We start from the raw sequence: 18,679 nt of genomic DNA on the forward strand, positions 1-18,679 counted from the left end.
CCCCCCTGCCCACCAGTTTTTCCCTCACCTGCCCCCTGCCAAACAGCATTCCTCTCATATGACCCCTTGCCTACCAGCTTTTAATATAGTTTATTACTGTATCTATGTTAACTAGGTGACCCTTGTGTTTCTTTAGACTCAGCAAGTAAAGTCACTCTCCTATCTTTACTTATACAGTATGTGGTGCACAGTGTTGCTGCTATAAATATTAATATCCAGTGGCTGTGGCTATTGCTGCTGGCTGAGCTGCTGCTATTCAAAGTAGCCATTGCTCTTTCCTCAGCAGCTCTTCGGGCGGAGATTATCAGGGCAAGGGTAAAGGGGAGGGGCGCCCCGCTGAGCCGCTGCCGTCTTCTGCTTAGTGAATGAGAGATACTGTCTATATGTGTGACATCATTGTCAATGGCTGCTCCCATCCCTGGTTATATACAATCTGCCGGCAGCTGCTACCAGCATAAATACATTAACAATGTCTCATTCAGGGACATTATTAAAGTACCCAGCCTTAGTGCCCCCTCCAGAGCCTGGCGCATAGACAACTGCCTAAAGTCGCCTAAAGGTTGCGCAGGCCCTGGTTGCACTACTGGTAGCAGTCTGGACTAAAGTGTGGGTTCCTGTCTCATTGCTCAGATTTGGGTAGATCTCCAATCTCATCTCCATACATACTCCCTTTTACCCTCTCCAACAGCCACTGCCACCCCTCCCCTCTGGTAACCACGTCTTACTCACGCATCCGAGATCACTCCCATGCTGCCCCCAGCTCTAAAGAGCTCTTGCTCCTCAGACTATCCCCTACCCGGCAAAGTTTCAAACACTCCCTAAATAACCACCTGGTCATTAAAGCCATTCCACCGTTTATCCTCTCCCGTGCTCTGGGCGCTGATTCATTCCCCCACCTCTCCTCATTCATTCGTTTAGTTATAGTGTATTGCTGTTCCCACTTGCACCTCATTGCCCTGTACGGGTTGTGTAGCTATGTTGTGAATTGTACTGCAATGTGTTTATTGTATTGTCCTGTGTTCTGTTTTATAATATGCCCACTGTACAGCGCTAGGAACCCTTTGTGGCACTCTTTAAATAATAAGAATAATATATACCCCTTTGGTGTGATCCAAAAGTGTGTGCACCACCTGCACTGTTCTAAGAGCTGGACTTTAACAATCCTTTGCATGCACTAAACATAAAGTTACTTGAATACTGTCGCTTCCCTGCTGAGCTCATTGCATTTATTGTTATAATCAATAAATCAGTCCTGGAATGGAAGTGCTTGTGTGGAAATTCACCTGACCATTCTGCTAGTAATTACTATACAGCATCTACCTCTCTAATGGAGATATCTATAACCCTATTCAGCACAGCAAGTTCAAGTTATAGAAGAAGAGAATGCAGGCCCAGGGATGCTAAGGCTATAGCAGTACAGACTGACTGAAGTGAAGTATTAACAAGTAACACAGAATGAATACAGCTTTCCAAAACGAAAACAAAAAGAAATTAAAGGACAAGCTTTTCTCAATGAATCTCTTGTCTTTTGTTTACTAGCGAAACCCTGACAAAGGTAAATTATCAGTAATAATATTGACATTGCTTTGTGGCTATGAAGAGCTTCAGTGACATGATTTGATGTTGGACTTTAGTGAAGTCACATGGGGAACTACAGGAGTACAGTTTGACTTGTCACCAAAAGTCCCTCCCCCTCACTAACACTCAAATGTTCAGTTAACTCTTAGTGGCCACATGTAAAAGGCTTTTCTTTTTAATTTGCTATGACTTTCTCTTGAAATCCTCAAGTGTATGTCCTACAGCATAGATAAGTAAAGCTGTGACCATTAAAATAACAGATGATAACAAAACATAAGAGGTGCAAAGCCATACAATACATCAGGTTGTTTAAAGGTATCTCTCTTTGTTAAATGGATTTGCCGTGAATGCAATGTATAATTCTGTGTATATAAAGCTCATTAGACTAAATTACTGACACATACCCGTTTTTCCTCTCATTAAATTGTTTAGCAGTGCTCTTTGCAGTGTCTGTAGAGGATGAGGCACTTAATGATTATATTAGTGTCTATGACATTTTGCAAAAATACTGAGTCAGATTTGGGTTAACTGGTGCACATGTCATTTTTGTAGAGCAGTTTACAAAATTGAGACAAACTTTTGTTGGGTTGGGGTCTAGTGCCGTTTTCACGTGCACAGGAATGTACCATACATAAATGGATTACATTGTGATGTAAATGTCAAAGGAAGGTGCCCTAGCTGCTAGATCAAGGTGATAATATAAAAATAATCCTCTTGGGTGAGTATGAGTGTTCAAAGAAAATGTCAACTAAGTTGGTCATCACAGCATAAATCTGTCACCTGGGGCAAAGATCTTTCTCACATTGACTTTTCAGTTTTTGAGTGTAAGCTCTGTGGGGGTAGAGACTTTAAAAAAATATGTACTGCATTGCAGAGATATCTTACAGCATGTCTTATTAAGTACAATGTATTCATGCTCTACAAACTAGCATACTTCAAGAGCAAGTAGATAACAATAATTTGGAAGAAAACAACAAAATATCAATAATCAAAACAGGAATCATATGTTAACATATATTTTTTAAAAAATTATTTTACCTGATGCTAAAATGCATAAAGATGTAAGTCAAATGTATTTTTGGAAAACACAACGCAAGCTTGCCCAAACTATATTTAAATACATGTCAGTGGGAGATCAAATGCCATAGAAAAAAACATTATGTGAAAAAAGTAAGCCTGCCCCTTTAAGAAAAGCCCAGGGAGAAATGTGAAAGCTATTTGTTTGGTGTAAGACTTGGTTGGATCCGTGCCATCAATCTCTTGCAGAATCACAGACACAGAAGGAGCCAAGCAAAGCATGATCACAAACTTGCTGCTCTCTAAAGCAGCACAGAGCAAAGGGAAGCAGATTCGGCCAGACATCTTAGGCAGCACTGGGGAGAGAGCAAAGAGGAATCTGTGGATTTAACCTTGTTAAAGGAGAAGAGGAGCCCGCTGAACCAAGGATCTGGGTGTATATATTGTGGCTGCTGACACTTGGATGATCCAGTGGTTTCAGCCTTCCTTCTAGTGGCTTCAGGGCGTGCTGGAGACCGGGTGAACAGAGCCATTATGGATACAGAGGTAAAGGGAAAAGACAGCCTTTCCATAGGGGATAAATGTGTTTCTATGTCTCCACTGTCTCTGTTCATCGCGTTCATGTTTTTTTTTTCCCCTTTTGCAGTGGGAACAATCACTAGTCAGTAATATTACACGGGACGAGCCTGTTTAACTACATATAACCTATAGATCATATAGGTTTGTGTGTACACAGTGCGACACTTTGCTGGCTGTGTGGCATTTTCACACAATTGCTGGATTACATTCTAGTTAATGATTTAAAGCATTTTTAAACTGCTTTAACCCCATAATGGCTCAGCACATTAATTTTCAGCTGTGTTGCTAAATAATGAAATGCAAACACTCCTGTTTTATAATCTACAAAGCCCTCCATAGTTTGTAAAGCAAAGTCACAAATCGGAGGCTATCAATTAGAATTGTTAATGGAGGGAGGACATATCAGTGACAAGTAATTATGCCTGGGTAGAGTTGGCCCTCCTCGTTCCTAAACCGCATTTCCTTTCCAGCTGCATGGAGTTTGGGATCTGGCCGGATCATGGGAGATCTGTATTTCTCTCTCCCCCCCTCCTCCCTGTGTATTCAGCATTTGCCGGGAAAGTCTTGGCCGCTGCGCATATGGAGAACTTCTCCCCGGAGTGGCCTAGAGGCAGGAACGAGAAGCTGCTCAGATTATTATGACTGTGTCCAGGGCCATTGCTGAGATCATTCAGGGGAATGTGCAAAGCCCATCGATGCAGCAGCACAGGGAACACAAAGTGCTGAGGTAGCCTACAAATAAAGAGCAAGTTTGGCAGCCTGGTGACAGGGGGAGTAGCTTCCAGTCACTGCAATTACAGTTTCGGTTAGGTCTATAGCACTGAGGCCTAGCACACAATTCATCTCCTGCTACTATAGTGAAAGTTCATGCTGGAAGGAGTATACTTATATCCATTATTTGCCTTAACCGAAACCACTGACAAGCTGAGGTGATTGTCTTTTTGTTTGGTTTAAGAACAATGTAAATAACCTGCACTTAATGTGTGCACCTATATAGGTATTCTACAGAACAGACCAGTTTTCTGCATGTTCACTGCTGACAGATTTCGCTACTGTGGCCTTTATGTGCCTGTGTTTGAGTTCTTTAAGCCCACCTTTCACAACAGCATAAACTGAAAAGTAAATATTATACATGATTTTAAGTGTAGACTATGAAAGTGTTTATTTTTCTGTTTTAAGTTGGGACTAGATGTTTTATCACTGAGCTGTTAAAGTAAAATGTCATAAATGTAGACAGAATAAGGGATCTTTATCCAGATTTTAGTGTTTTTTAAAATTAGTAGTTATATGATCTTAGTGATTTAGCTTGTGTTAACTAGTAATATAAGGTGCAAAATACAGGATTTTTTTTTCCCAATTAATGATTTATCTAGCCAGGACCTGACTTGTCCTCACTACTTGTGTCACAATGAAAGATGCTTCGGTAGCTTCAGCATTCCAAAGTGGTGAACACATTTCTTATTCCTAAATGTACTATATTTACTGTGTCAGAGCTGAAATGCAAACTAAACTGGAAAGGGTTCAGATATAATACAAAGCTAATCCAGGAAGCAACTGTAATTGCTTATAATGCATACATGTTCATAATTGCAGTTATATAGGTTTATATATCATATCCGATATATGCATTATTGTTTGTATTGCACTATTAATCTAAATTGTTCTCTAGTCCCATTTGTTATAATATTCTCCCCATTATTCTTTTCTCTTTATTTATTATACATATCCTGTGATGGGGCCTTTAATTGAAGCGAACATCAACAATGCCAAATTGTTACCTGCAGCAGGATCTTGTGTTTTGTGCTTTATGTATGGAATTTTATTTAAAACATGCACCTCCTTGAAGGATCCCTTCTTAAGTATTGCAGTTATTAATTAGCCTTCCATGGTGGAGGACTATAGAAATAAAGTGGACTTCCTTTAATGACTAGAGACTTAACGTGTTTATCAAGTTGCTGTGGTCTCCATAGACTTAAAGGAGATCTTCATCTTCACTGTGTGAGTAGGATGCCCATGTTTCCCAAGTCCAGCTCCTTTTTCACCCAAAATACCGGTACTTGCAATACTTCAGAATACTTAATTCCCCATAACTTTAAAGTCCTGATAGTTCAAACCCAAATTAACTGAACAAGATGGAATAGGTTCCTATCTGAGGCCTAAAAGGAAGTATGGGATGCATTTTATGGACTGAGCAAATTCAAAATGATAACGGTAACGATCCTGGAGGAGGCACTTCTGCAGCTCTATTAATTTGGGAAAGGAACATTTTTGTCTAAATGTTTTTTGTTTTTTTTTGAGAATGGAGATCTCATTTTAAGGGGTATATTTATTAAACTGTAGATTTGAAAAAGTGAAGATGTTGCCTATAGCAACCAATCAGATTCTAGCTGTCATTTTGTAGAATGGACTAAATAACTAGCTCCTGATTGGTTGCTGTAGGCAGCATCTCCACTTTTTAAACCCGCAACTTAGTAAATATACCTCTAAGGGGCATATTCAATTGTTGGCGGAAATGTTAAAAATCTCGTGCTCCGCGCACTAGTACTGTTAATACGGTAATAGTGCGCGTAAATGGTTATTACGGTAGTTTTCTCGCTGGATTTCAGCTCGCAGCTCCCTGAGCCGCGAGCTGAAATCCAGCTTACTATTACCGTAATAACAGTAATAGTTTTAACGCTGCAGGGATTAGGGGCATATTCAATTGTTCCTAAGTGTCTTAATAGAATGCTACTTCAGTTTGTTCTTTGTTTTGTTACAAGACTGTTTACCCCTTTTCTTGCTCTCGGGCTAATGCCAGAGTCCTTTTCTAATCCTTCACAATACTTTATCTTGCCAACCTGGATAGGATGCTTTTCTATACATTCTTGTACTCTGAGTTATTCAGGAGATTGCAATATTTTGAAGACACTTATTAAATAATGTTTGTAATAAATACAGCATACATGACTGTCGTGTGTTATGGTAAATAGGGGTCCAGTTTAAAGTCTGCCTCTCATCTAGCTCACAACATGACGTCCTGCCTGTAATTATTGATTAGTTGCATCGCCGGTTCATAAGGCTTTTTGAGGAACTACTTTTCATTTCTATTGTATTGACAGGCTGAAATAAATACATCCACAGTGTAGGTGACACGTACGTGTTAATCTGTTTTTATTGAACTAGAATTGTAAGCAAAATATTTAGTTTGGACTACAACCTGCTGCTATCCGTTTAATCACAAAGCCTCAATGCCTTCACATACTGAACGGAAACCTCACAGGAAAAGCTGGTGGAGATGCATTAAAATAATTCACCCCATGTGGGGTGTTGCATTTCACGTAAAAACTATAAAATAACAGAAAGTGGAAATTTTTATAATAGATTTCCTTTAACCTGCTGCCAGCCATGTCCTCAGTGGTGCAGTCCTCTGAAGGAACAGAAGCGCTTTGTTAATTAAGAGTTTAGATTTTATTTTTATTTTATTTTTTTATATTTTTTGATTAGAGACACTCTGTACCACTGTGTGTGTAATGGAATAAAGGATTACCTTTCTGGGAATTCATCCAGTGCAGAGACAAATCCTAGCCCTTAGACCAACAGGGAGAACAGCCAAAGATGCTATCCGAGTAACCTGGATTTTAAAGATGTGCTGTCAGCAGGATTCATGTTTAAACTGTTACATTTACAAGTCTGTCTTTAACTGTGGCCTACCCTGGTATTAACAAATGTGCTCACTACAGAAGAGAATGATATCTATTTGCTTCAATTAAGACTGGTATATTTTGAGATTGTTGATGGATTTGTTTTGGACCAATGAGGTTAAGTAGTAATATGACTAAATGGTTCACTAAGTTTGTGAACAGCATATAGTTTCATCGTTTGACGTAGGAGAAAACCACCCAGTGTGGCAATGTATTGTGAATACAGTGACACGAAAAAAGACCTGTGTGCACTTCACATGTGGTTTTAGAATGACATTTGTTCTGTGCTTATAAGGAGAGTGATCTGTGAAACTGCAAACCTTTCAAAACATCGGTAAACAAAATAAAAGGGCTTTTCCCTCGAAAAATAAATATATAATCTTTACAATCTTTATCTGAATTTGTATCTTGACTTCCATTGACTTAGATTGGTCGGAAAATTCTCCAGTGTGTATCTAGCTTGTTATCTACAGAGATTGTACCTACGACTGAAGGTCCGACCGGCTATTCATTCATACACACTACACACGATTTACCTTCAGATCTGTGCTCTTCATCTGGCCCTATAGTTGTTTAAAGAATGACAGAACAATAGTCAGTCATTCCTTTCACACTAATTAACCACCTTGTTATATCTATCCACATATCACAATGAATTTCGTTCGCTTCTGTGACTCAAAATGTTCAGTCTCGGAACGAACGCATTATTCCATCTACAGCACTCTCTACATTTAGTCACCAAGACATGTTCATTGCCGGCATCGGCTGAAAAGGCCATGACTCTGTAAACTCTCTGAATATTGTGAGTGCATACGCACTACATGATCAGAAGGTGCTTGGAACGAGAATATTAAACAATGCGACCAACCAAATGAAACTACAATCTGCATTGTGTAAGTATACACACTAACGGGATATGTGGTTGTATATTGGGTGATTGGCCCGATAATTGGTTGAAAAACCTCCAGTGTGTACCTACCCTTAGAAGCAAAGCTGAAATAACACATTAAACTCCTGGTACAATGCAGATTAGGTTAAGTTGGTGTCGTTTTGGCAGTGACGTATATGGTATCTGGCTTTACAACTGGAACACAGTTTTTCTGAAGTGCCACTTCCTTAGTGGTTGGATACAAGTGTGACAGGAAGAATTTGCAGACCAGCCAGTGTAGTACTGGAGAGTCTTCTTTTGGAATGTAGGTCCAGTTGTCTGTCTTGCTTGACATCCGATACTGAGAACTTTCCATATCCATTGCCGTACTTTGCCACTTGTCTTTCTGAGATTATCATCCTCTGACTTCTGTTAGATATTGATGTTTTGGTTTTTTTTTAGTTTTTGTTATAGGTTTGCCAAGTGGTCCTTGTATATCTTCCACACTGTCTGCTTTTGAATACACTGTCAATTTTTAATTTTCTATAGTATACAATATTCTATAGGCTGCCTAAGCAAGACTTTTCCCTGTTATTTTTTACTTTGTTTGATAGTCAATATGCACTCTTGAATGGGATCTTAAGAAATCTTTTAGGAGTTTATCATAATGTTAACTATGTATTGTGTAATAGCAGTGGATCTCAAACTGAGTCAGACTGCACTGCCAGCAAGATCTGCAATCCTCACCCTTTGTCCTGATTGTTACATGAACATATCTTATTCAATTCACAATGTTTGCCAGACTAAGTATATTTTGGATCTGATAATTTGGTGGGCAGGTGGAATGAATGAATTGCAAGGGACACAATGAATTTGATTTCTTTGAACCCAATTAAAAAACAAATGAGTCATATGGGTGATCATTAGGCAGCAGGATTTACACTCTGTTCAAAATTGCACTTATATTAGGTCGATACTATTCACAACAACCAAATTGATGCTTGTGTGGAAGCTTACCCGTTGGACAAACACACTCTAAATACCTTACATTTCATTTCTCAAGGGGGCAATACAATGGAGAATTCAGGAATTAGTCTGACTAAAAGCTACCAAGATCTTTTCATGAGACAGAATAGACAAAGACTGGAACCAGAGCTAGGCTGATGGGTCTATACTGGAACGGGCATACCTGGAGCACTGCCAACACTACTGCAAAGGACCCTTACATGTATAATATACTGTGACTAACGTCTGCATTTACTGTCAGTGAATTTAAAAGAACTGTGCACCTGTTTTATCTGCTGCTTTAGAAAGACTATCAAAAATCAGGATGTTATTGAAAAGCTATCCAGAAAATACCACGGCCTTTTAAATAAAATGAAAGCTATTCATATAAGCAGTTACGTGTTTATTACACTAAAATCATAAATGCTGAATTATAAAATTATGTAATTGTTGGCTGTGAATTCTCAGTTCATCTTTTTGTTACGGTGTAATGTATGTTACAATTGCTCACTGCATTGTGCAACTCTGCAGGATGTTTCCTCAGTCTCAGAAATTATATGAGAATTATTTGATCTCCACAATTGCTTCTAATGTATTGTTGTATTTGAATATATTCCTGTAAAACGTGGACATGTGTTACTGAGAAGTTAGGTGCTTTGGAAACTGAATTTGAATATCTAATTTCTGTAGTGTTTTCCGAAAGCCAGAAAATCATACAGGACTGGAAGAATGCACTTATTGGGATGGGTCATTTAAGGTAATAGGAAATTAAAAATATTTATAAAGCTACAACCAACTGTGTGCTCTTTACCAATTGTACAAACACCTCACAAGCAATGTGTGAAAGTATAGGCCAGCCAGTAGCCCAAAGTGTGAAATGCAAACTAAGTTCCTGGTAGCTTCCTATATAGGAAGTTTATCTTTGATTGATGTCTTAGTGGTGGTAATGAAGCCAAAATACTTTCACTCCACCCATGTAGGCAGAGTCTACAAAAGGGCTTTGCTACATCCCAATAGAAAGTACAAGAACATTATACACCGCTGAAGGGTATGATGTGTGTGCAGTAAAAGTGTGAATAAATTGGAACAGGATGGTCCAGAGAGCAGGTGAGAGGTTGGTCTTTTAGAGTATTATGTAGTTGTAATAACATTTTGTGTTTTGAATCACACTCTGTGATATTGGACATGTGGACCTATGTTGCTCTATTTTCAGCTCCAAGACAAGATTCTACATAATAATCTGATCAAAATTGGCCAGATTATTGCCAGGCACTTTGAAAACTGTTCTGAAGATGAAAACTACTACAATTACTGCCCACAGTGTCACCTAGACGAGATCTAGACTTGTGTAGCTAAACTGGGCAGTGATCACATAACTATATGGACAAACGTATTTGGGCACACCTGTTAATTATTAAATTGAGGTTTTTCAATCAGACCCGTTGCCAGAGGTGTATAAAATCAAGCACCGAGCCATGCAGTCTCCATTTGCAAACATTTTTGATACAAAATGGGTCGTTCTGAAAAGCTCAGTGACTTCAAGTGTGGTACTGTGATAGGATGCCACCTTTACAATAATACGGTTCATGAAATTTCATCCCTGCTGGATATTCCACGATCAACTGTATGTGATATTATTAGTAAGTAGAAGTGTTTAGGAACAACACCAATTTGGCCACAAAGTGAAAGACCACTTAAAATCACAGTAAGGTCAATGACTGCTAAGGCGCATGGTGCATAAAAGCCACCAAAGCATTGATGATTTCTTAGTTGAAGATTTCCTAACTTCCATTACATTAATGTAAGCACGAAAACTGTGCGGCGGGAGCTTAATGGAATGGGTTTCCATGGCTGAGCAGCTGCATGCAATCCCTTATATCACAAAGACCAATGTCAAATGGAGTGGTGTAAAGCACACTGACACTGAACTGTGGAAACGTGTTCTGTGGAGTGATGAAACGCGTTTCTCTGTTCGGCAGTCAGATTGGCGAGTCTGGGTTTGACGGATGCCAAGAGAACGTTATCTGCCTGACTGCATTATGCTAATTGTGAAGTTTGGAGGAGGGATTATGATATGAGGCTGTTTTTTTGGGTTTGGGCTAAGCCCCATATCTCGAGTGAAGGGCAATCTTAATGCTTCAGCATACCAAGTCATTTTGGACAATGCTATGCTTCCAACTTTGTGGCAACAGTTTGGGAAAGGCCCTTTTCTATTTCAACATGACTGTGCCCCGGTGCGCAAAGCAAGGACTACAAAGACATGGTTTGATGAGTTTGGTGTGGAAGAACATGACTGGCCCGTACAGAGCTCTGACCTCAACCCCATTGAACACCTTTGGGATGAACTGGAACGGGGATTGCGAGCCAGGACTTCTCGTCCAACATCAGTGCCTGGGACCTCATAAATGCTCTACAGAATAAATGAGCACAAATTCCCACAGAAATACTCCAACATCTTGTGGAAAGCCTTCCAAGAAGAGTGGAAGCTGTTATTGCTGCAAAAGGAGGACCAACGCCATATTATATGTATTTGAATACAAGGTCATGCTAGTCCCTGTTGGTGTAATGGGCAAGTGTCCGAATACTTTTATCCATTTAGTGTATCTTGATGCTTGGGCTGGGCGTAGCTGTGGTGTATTGTTGCTGCAAACCAGATTTGTCCATTTTTACAGCAGAAATGTCTTGATGCTAGATACACTCACTATCTTTTACAGTTCAGCTGGGTTATGCTGCATTAGGGGAGTATGGGCAGCATCCTTTCAGGGCACCTGTTGAGTCTGTAAACTGTTAGTCAAGACATAAATATCTTAAATGTACCAGTAAAGAGGTCAAAGAGGTAAATGGCTAAAGATTTTATTGGTGAGGGAGGATGTATGTGTATATGTGTGTGTATATATATATATATATATGTATATATGTGTATATATATATATATATATATATATATATATATATATATATATATATATATATATATATATATATATATAAAAAAATCTCATTTATTTTTTTTTATTTACAAGCAATATAATCTAGCTTTGTTCGTTGGAACGTAATTCCTACATAGGAGGAGGGGGGGGGGGGAAGGTACAATTTGAATGAGTTTCAGATAATCTGTAAAAGGCTTAGGGCAGAGGAGCGAAGTCTGTGGAAAGTGGAGGCTGAAGGATTCTTATAACGCCCTTGTTGGCTGCAAGTGCTGTGAGTGTGGCTGAAGTGTAGCCGTACCAATTGGAGTGACTGATTTTTAGCAATAATAAGACTAAAAGGTAATCTGTAAAGGTTTGTTACATATTTAGTGGGTGTTTCAGAGCGAGTAGGTGAAATGAAGGAAACTTGATTTAGAAAATAGACTGAGCAAAAGTTTTTGGAATTGCCCTTAAAGCAGTAAAGGTGGCACCTGGGCTGGTGTGTCTTGATTTTATTAGGAAATACAAGGGCCGAATGTCTCATTGATCGGATAGACGAGAGCGGGGCAAAGTATATATTTTATTTATTTATTTTTTTACTTCGTACCATAAAACAACTCCTACGATTTATTCCTGTTCAGAAATAAAATGAAGAATGACAAGGCTTTGGTTTACAGTGGCTATAAATGCATTTTATCCCCCATCTCATATAATCCTGCAATGAGCTTTCCTCACCTTAGCTGGAAATCTGTCAGGTTAGTACAATATTTGCTCTCTAAAGCGGAGGTCGGCTATCTGTGGGTTCCAACAGCTGGAGAGCAATAGGTTACCTACCTCTGCTGTAAAGATGACACTGAAGTCTGTAATGTACATTGAAGTGTGTGTTCAGTAGATGCCAACCGCACCTACATTGGAGGACAAATTGTGCAGTGAATATTGTTTCCTAAGGCCAATGTGTTCTGTGTTTTCAGTATATGCTTAGATGCGAATGAGGAGGGAAGTTTATAATTTCTGTCTTAACTGCTCAGATTTGCCTCTGGTTCAATGTATGGCTTGTCTGGGTGTTGTATGTATGCATTGACATATACATTGCGATCCAGCACAATCTGGTCTATCCAGTTTCGTATATATGCATACTATTTATAAGCCGTTACAAATTTGCAGGTAATATTGCCCAAAGAACTAAAGTTGGCTAGATTCTTAACTGGCTTGTGACAATTAACCATAGATATTTTGGGTCGGGATTTTATATCTCTTACCCAAATTTTTATGGTGACAGGTAATGTTGTCTGCAATCATGGGGGTGGTGCTAGATTACTGGTCACTAGTCTCTCCTCTGTCGTGGGACAACCTATAGGAGTATAGGGAATGTCCTGACGGGAACTCTTCTAATACTATTATAATCTAGAGTAACTTGGATCTAATGGTGGGCTGTATATTAACTACTATTTGATCCAAATAATCCTAAAGTTGTTATGGCCACCAGTGCCCAGGCAACCCGGGGGGCTGAAACAGGAAGTGACGTCCCGGTCGTCATAGCGGCGGCCGGGACGCCAGCAGGGGAGCCCAGAGAGTCGCGGCGGGACTGCTAACAAAAGTAGCTAAATACAAATATAAAAGGAAGCTATAATAACTATTTAAAAACTTCCCTGTCTTAACCGCATCACCGTCACAGGGAGACTGTAGCCCACTTTATGATGTAGTAATGTGAAAATGGCTGTGGGAAGGAGAGTGTATTCTGCTTCTATTTCAGCAAATATATAGATGTATATTTTAACTAGGTATAAACTAAAATATAATTTTAAAGTGCTATTAAAAGAAGGATATATCCCATGGGGGAAAAAATGCTATATTAAATTGTATGGACTAAGGTGTAATAAGACTATTTAGATCATTGGTTAGAGAACACTAGACATCTCTATATTTGTGCTTGCAGACTTTGTAGTTACTTCACTAATAATCTCTCTGAAACCTTTGCTCCATTTATTGCCTGGGCTCCTTCCATTCTATGTCATGCCTCTTACGCAATGTACATATCTTCACCTTCCCTCCTGCAGTGTTTCACTCTTTCTCAAGCTCTGCTGTGTTAGTCAGAGGAGGAAGCAAGGACAATTGCACATTAGTGGCAGCACCGGCTAAATCAGACAGATTATGATATTTTACACTGGCAGAATTAATCCAGTTTTGCAGAAATACTGCACTAAGCAACTATTCTGTCACTGTCTACTGAATAATAATCCGTAATCAGTGCCATGAAATAAAGGAAAGTGAGAGAAAAATAGCACATGCTGTGTTTAACCTTTGTGTGGATGAATCCTTCCTTCAGCCTAGTGATTGAAGATCATCTTTATGCTCCCTTCACTGTGTTTAGATGGCTGGTGTAGATCAAATCCATCTAAAGTAGAAATTATGGTAATTTGTTAAACACAAACTATTGCTTTATCGCTTCATTGATTATGGTGTCTCATCACCATTTATTTATATAGCGCCACTGATTCCGCAGCGCTGTACAGAGAACTCTCTCACATCAATCCCTGCCCCATTGGGGCATAGTCTATATTCCCGAACACACACACACACACACACAGAGACTAGGGTCCATTTGTTAGCAGCCAATTAACCTACCAGTATGTTTTTGGAGTGTGGGAGAAAACCGGATCACCCGGAGGAAACCCACGCAAACACGGGGAGAACATACAAATTTCTCACAGATAAGACCATGATTGAGAATTGAACTTATGACCCCAGTGCAGTAATGCAGAAGTGCTAACCACTTAGCCACTGTGATAACTTTCCCAATAGCTGGATTAGTAAAATGACATTTGCTGACCTCCTACTTTTTAGAACCAACAACTAAAGTACATTTTAGTGTAAATCTGACTACTGTGATACAGGGTTTAGGATTTGTGCAATTTTGACGTGTTCACTGGACACACCAGTTTGATGCTTTTTCATGTATTGTCCTGAACTCAATTTAGTAGGGTGAATGGAAAACCTTTGCATAAATTGGGTAATATACTGTTCCTTTAAAGGAGACCTTATATCTTCCCCCTTAGTAGCCAATTGTTTCTGCTACAGGGAAATCATGAACAAAAAATGTATCTGAATTGCTGGTAAGATATGGTAACTATGACAGTAAACTGAGAATTAATCATTGGGGGTCTGATTCATTAAGCAACGTAAATGTCAATATGTGATGTACCTTGTGTAATACCACTCTGCATGCCCAGAGTATTATGTGCTTTTCTGACGTATCACTTGCACCAGCTACAGGTCAGGTGTAGGTGCCGATGCGGCCGTGAATGTATGCCAGAACTTGTCTGTAATCAGGAGCTTCTGAAAAAACTAATTTTATGTACAGTAGACATTCATGACATCCTAATAATGTATTTTCTGGGGTGGAGAACATTTTTGTCATTAATACACAATTGGGGTGTGTGGTGTTTTCCCTTCCCCCTGTCTGCTCTTTTAGGACTTTTATATTCTACATATGTATTGGATGTATCCTGCAGTATATTGTCTGTTAGGGCAGGGTGTACCTACGTCTGTTGTTAAATACAGGTTTGTATTCACATCCGCTCCTAGTTGATTATGGATGTGCGTATGCTCCATTTATGGCCTTAAAATAAAAAATAAATTTACATTTTGTTTTGTGCCTTAATGAATCAGGCCCTGTTCATTTTTTTTCAATATCCACACCTTTTCCATTTTTATTACATTCTGTTTTTTTGTTTTTTTTAATATGGCTGATGGGTATAATGTGTGGTTATGAAACAAAGGACAAAGTTGTCTACATTTTGCTTAGTCTCCTCTTCTTCTATTGTGTAGCAACTTTATTCATCATCGTTTATTTTAAGGTAATAGCGGATAATACAGACTCCTGGTATGTTTGTGTGTATGATATAGCTGCTTCTAATACTATGCATTGATTGAACTTCAAAACTTAATTTGGTGCACTATTAACCTCCTGTGTTACTTCTGTTTTAAAATAATGATTGATTCCTATGAAGCAGCTTGAGTTGTATAAAGATGGCATTAAACTATGTATTAAATGCATGTGGTATATACTGATGTTACTAGTTGCATTATAAAGGCTACGCCACTAACGCATGCTAAAAGATTTGTAACTCTAATCTTCTGCATTACGGAAGAGAGGGGGAAAGAAAGCAATGAGCCAAGGGTCGGCTCCCCACAGGGGGATGTGTTAGGACGTTTGAAAGGAGGATGTTGGCGCTGTCACTTCTGGTACCCATTCTAGGGATTACTGAAGCAGAAACTGACACTGACCGTAGAGGAGACTATAAAAGATGATCTGACAAAAGCAAGAAGGATTTCCCCAGTGACTGAGCAAGGACATTCAATTCTGAAGATCCTTTCTTATTAACCCCTTCACTACTTTAGTATTGGAGCACCGTGCTTACCGGCCTGCACCCTATGGCACAGGACACTATTCTGTGTGTGTGTAAAAAAATAAATAAATAAAAAAATACATAAAAAAAACAAAACAAATTTATATATTATTATTATTTTAGCCGATTGAAATGCTTTAATCATCAATCTTATAACCTTTTCTATTGAGGCATCCCGGGCTTTTGTATCCCCATGCCTTCCCTATTATGATAGGACTAGGCAGACAGCTGGTAATTATTTTCTTCCATTTTTCATTATCATTTATTTATATAGCGCCACTGATTCCGCAGCGCTGTACAGAGAACTCTCTCACATCAGTCCCTGCCCCATTGGAGCTTAGAGTCTACTATAGGCACACACTCACACAGAGAGGGAGACAGAGACTAGGGTCAGTTTTGATAGCAGCCAATTCACCTACCAGTATGTTTTTGGAGTGTGGGAGGAAACCGGAGCACCCGGAAGAAACCCACGTAAACACAGGGAGAACATACAAACTCCACACAGATAAGGCCATGGTTGGGAATTGAACTCATGACCCCAGTGCTGTGAGGCAGAAGTGCTAACCACTAGGCCACTGTGTTGCCCGCACAGTTGAAATAATGTTGAAATAATGATGCAGCGCTCTGCAAACCGTGCATGTAGTACCGTTGAGAAACTGCAAAGTTTAAGTGTTTGCTTACACATGCGCTGGGAAAACTCCATTACAATGTAAAACCGCATGAAAACTAATGTGCGCTTTAGACTTTATAGTGATGCTGTTTAGCTTATTTTTTTTACCAATAAAACTGTCTAGTTACACGTGATCACTTTAGCATGAAAAAATAAGGTTTGTATCATTGACAACTTATTTGTTTCTCTTCTTTTTTTTTTCCCCTTTAATGCGTTTTTCATGCATTTTACTAATGTGAGACAAGCACAATAAAAGACGGATCAGTGTGAACGAACCATAAAAGTTTTCAATCCTAGGGACTAGTGCAGTTTTAAAGAGGCTGTGATGCTGGTACATTAAGGTAAGCTGCAATTGGGATCACAATGCAGGGATCATGTGGACAAGGAAGAAAAAGTCCATTGTCTCTTGCTTCCAAATGTATCCTGCATTGTTAGGGAAGAATAACTCCTAGTGCAGAAGATTTCATCTGTATACTGGCACAACCCGGATGCAGCACAAATGCCTGTGCACACTTGTTCTAAAGCAAAAAAAAAAGTAATATAATTGTCAATTTGGAAATCTAAGCAAGAAAATAAATTGGTATTCTGGACCCAAAATTTGCAGTAAAACAGGGTTGAAAAAGCACCCATGTGCCTCTCGTCTTTAAGAAAACAAATACTGGAGGAGAGATTTAATTTGGCACGAGGTGTCTCTAGAGCAACAAGGGAGACACAGCATACCGATGTTATGGTACAAATCTCTGCTTAATATTTCTTGCACCCCATAGTGGTGTGCAGAAAAATGAGCAGAGATTCCTACTGTAATGTCTGGCAATTGGCAAATCTAAAAATTGAGATGTTCAGCGGCACCTTGCGTCGAATTGAATCTCCCACTTAAAGTATATTGGTTGCAGTATTTCTCCAATCAACTCTTCAGTCAGCGGGAAATGGATCTTGGAACAAAGAAAGACATCTGTTATCATGCAGACAGTAAGGGACCGTTCAGGCTAGTGGTGTTGAAGAAATTTTATAGTGGTGGTGTACAGCTCTATTTAATCACAGCAGCCAAGGGATCATTGATTTGGGCATATTTTTTTAGGCCACATCAAAAATGATGAAAAATAATCTATTTAATTCAAGTGAAGTTTAGGAGCATCGTTCTGAGACTGAATATTTAGTTTCAGAATCGCAGAAGCTAAAGAAATTTTATGACGTTGTGGAAAAGTCTGTTTATTTTGTGTGTTCTAATTAGTGTGACAGGAATGACCGACTACACTTCTCTTGGACCAGCTGAAGATCACAGATCTGACGGTAAATCGTGTTTAGTGTGTACACATGAATCGGCAGACTGATTGGAACTTCAGTCATTTGTAAAATCGTGATAACAAATTGGTCGAAAATGTTATTGATTTTTTTTTTTTTTTTTTTTTTTTTGTTATTGCGTGTACCTAGCAGAAGTGTTGAAATTGGTGGTCTCCACTACCATAATTCAGTTACACTTGACACACAGCTGCATTCTCTGCAGAAAATGAGGCGTGTAGGCTCTGTGAAAATGCTTAAATACTGCATGATAAAGCAAGACCTAAAGGTTGTAGAAACACTCGGATCATTATATGTTCATTACAAAAGTTGGGTTTTCCAGTCTACATCACGTTGCTTGACTTAAATGCACTGTCTTGTTTCTAAAATACTTTGACAAAGTGTATAGTGCATGTATTGGTGAAACTTTGCTGTAGCTCTGTACCATCTGCCATGCAAAATCTATTGGTAATCGATTATTGATAGAACATTTATCTGTCATTTTCTTACTTTACTGCACATGACTGATTCTAATGCTGTGTTTGATGCATGACATGGATTGCATATTAATGACCAATTTGGAGCTGCATCTTGTTGAAGGATAAAGAACAGGTGGGTTGAAACCTTTTCCTGCATTGTACAGATGGGAAATGTCGGCGTATTCTGTTTTTATATTGCTACCTACT

At 39.0% G+C, this 18,679-nt stretch overlaps 1 protein-coding gene across 16 annotated transcripts in view; it reads left to right on the top strand.

Moving 5' to 3' along the window:
- The first annotated feature begins 2,829 nt into the window (after positions 1-2,829).
- NCOR2 (nuclear receptor corepressor 2) overlaps positions 2,830-18,679 on the top strand; it is a 285,729-nt gene continuing 269,879 nt past the window's right edge. For 15 of the 16 annotated variants that reach the window (XM_075177047.1, XM_075177100.1, XM_075177115.1 and 12 more), the window contains exon 1: positions 2,830-3,141. The gene's annotated coding sequence lies outside the window, so the exon portion shown is untranslated. The remainder of the gene's footprint in view (positions 3,142-18,679) is intronic. The other variant, XM_075177109.1, reaches the window with a different exon arrangement.

The sequence above is a fragment of the Mixophyes fleayi genome, chromosome 1 (genome assembly GCF_038048845.1).
Source record: "Mixophyes fleayi isolate aMixFle1 chromosome 1, aMixFle1.hap1, whole genome shotgun sequence".
Classification (NCBI taxonomy): Eukaryota; Metazoa; Chordata; class Amphibia; order Anura; family Limnodynastidae; genus Mixophyes; species Mixophyes fleayi.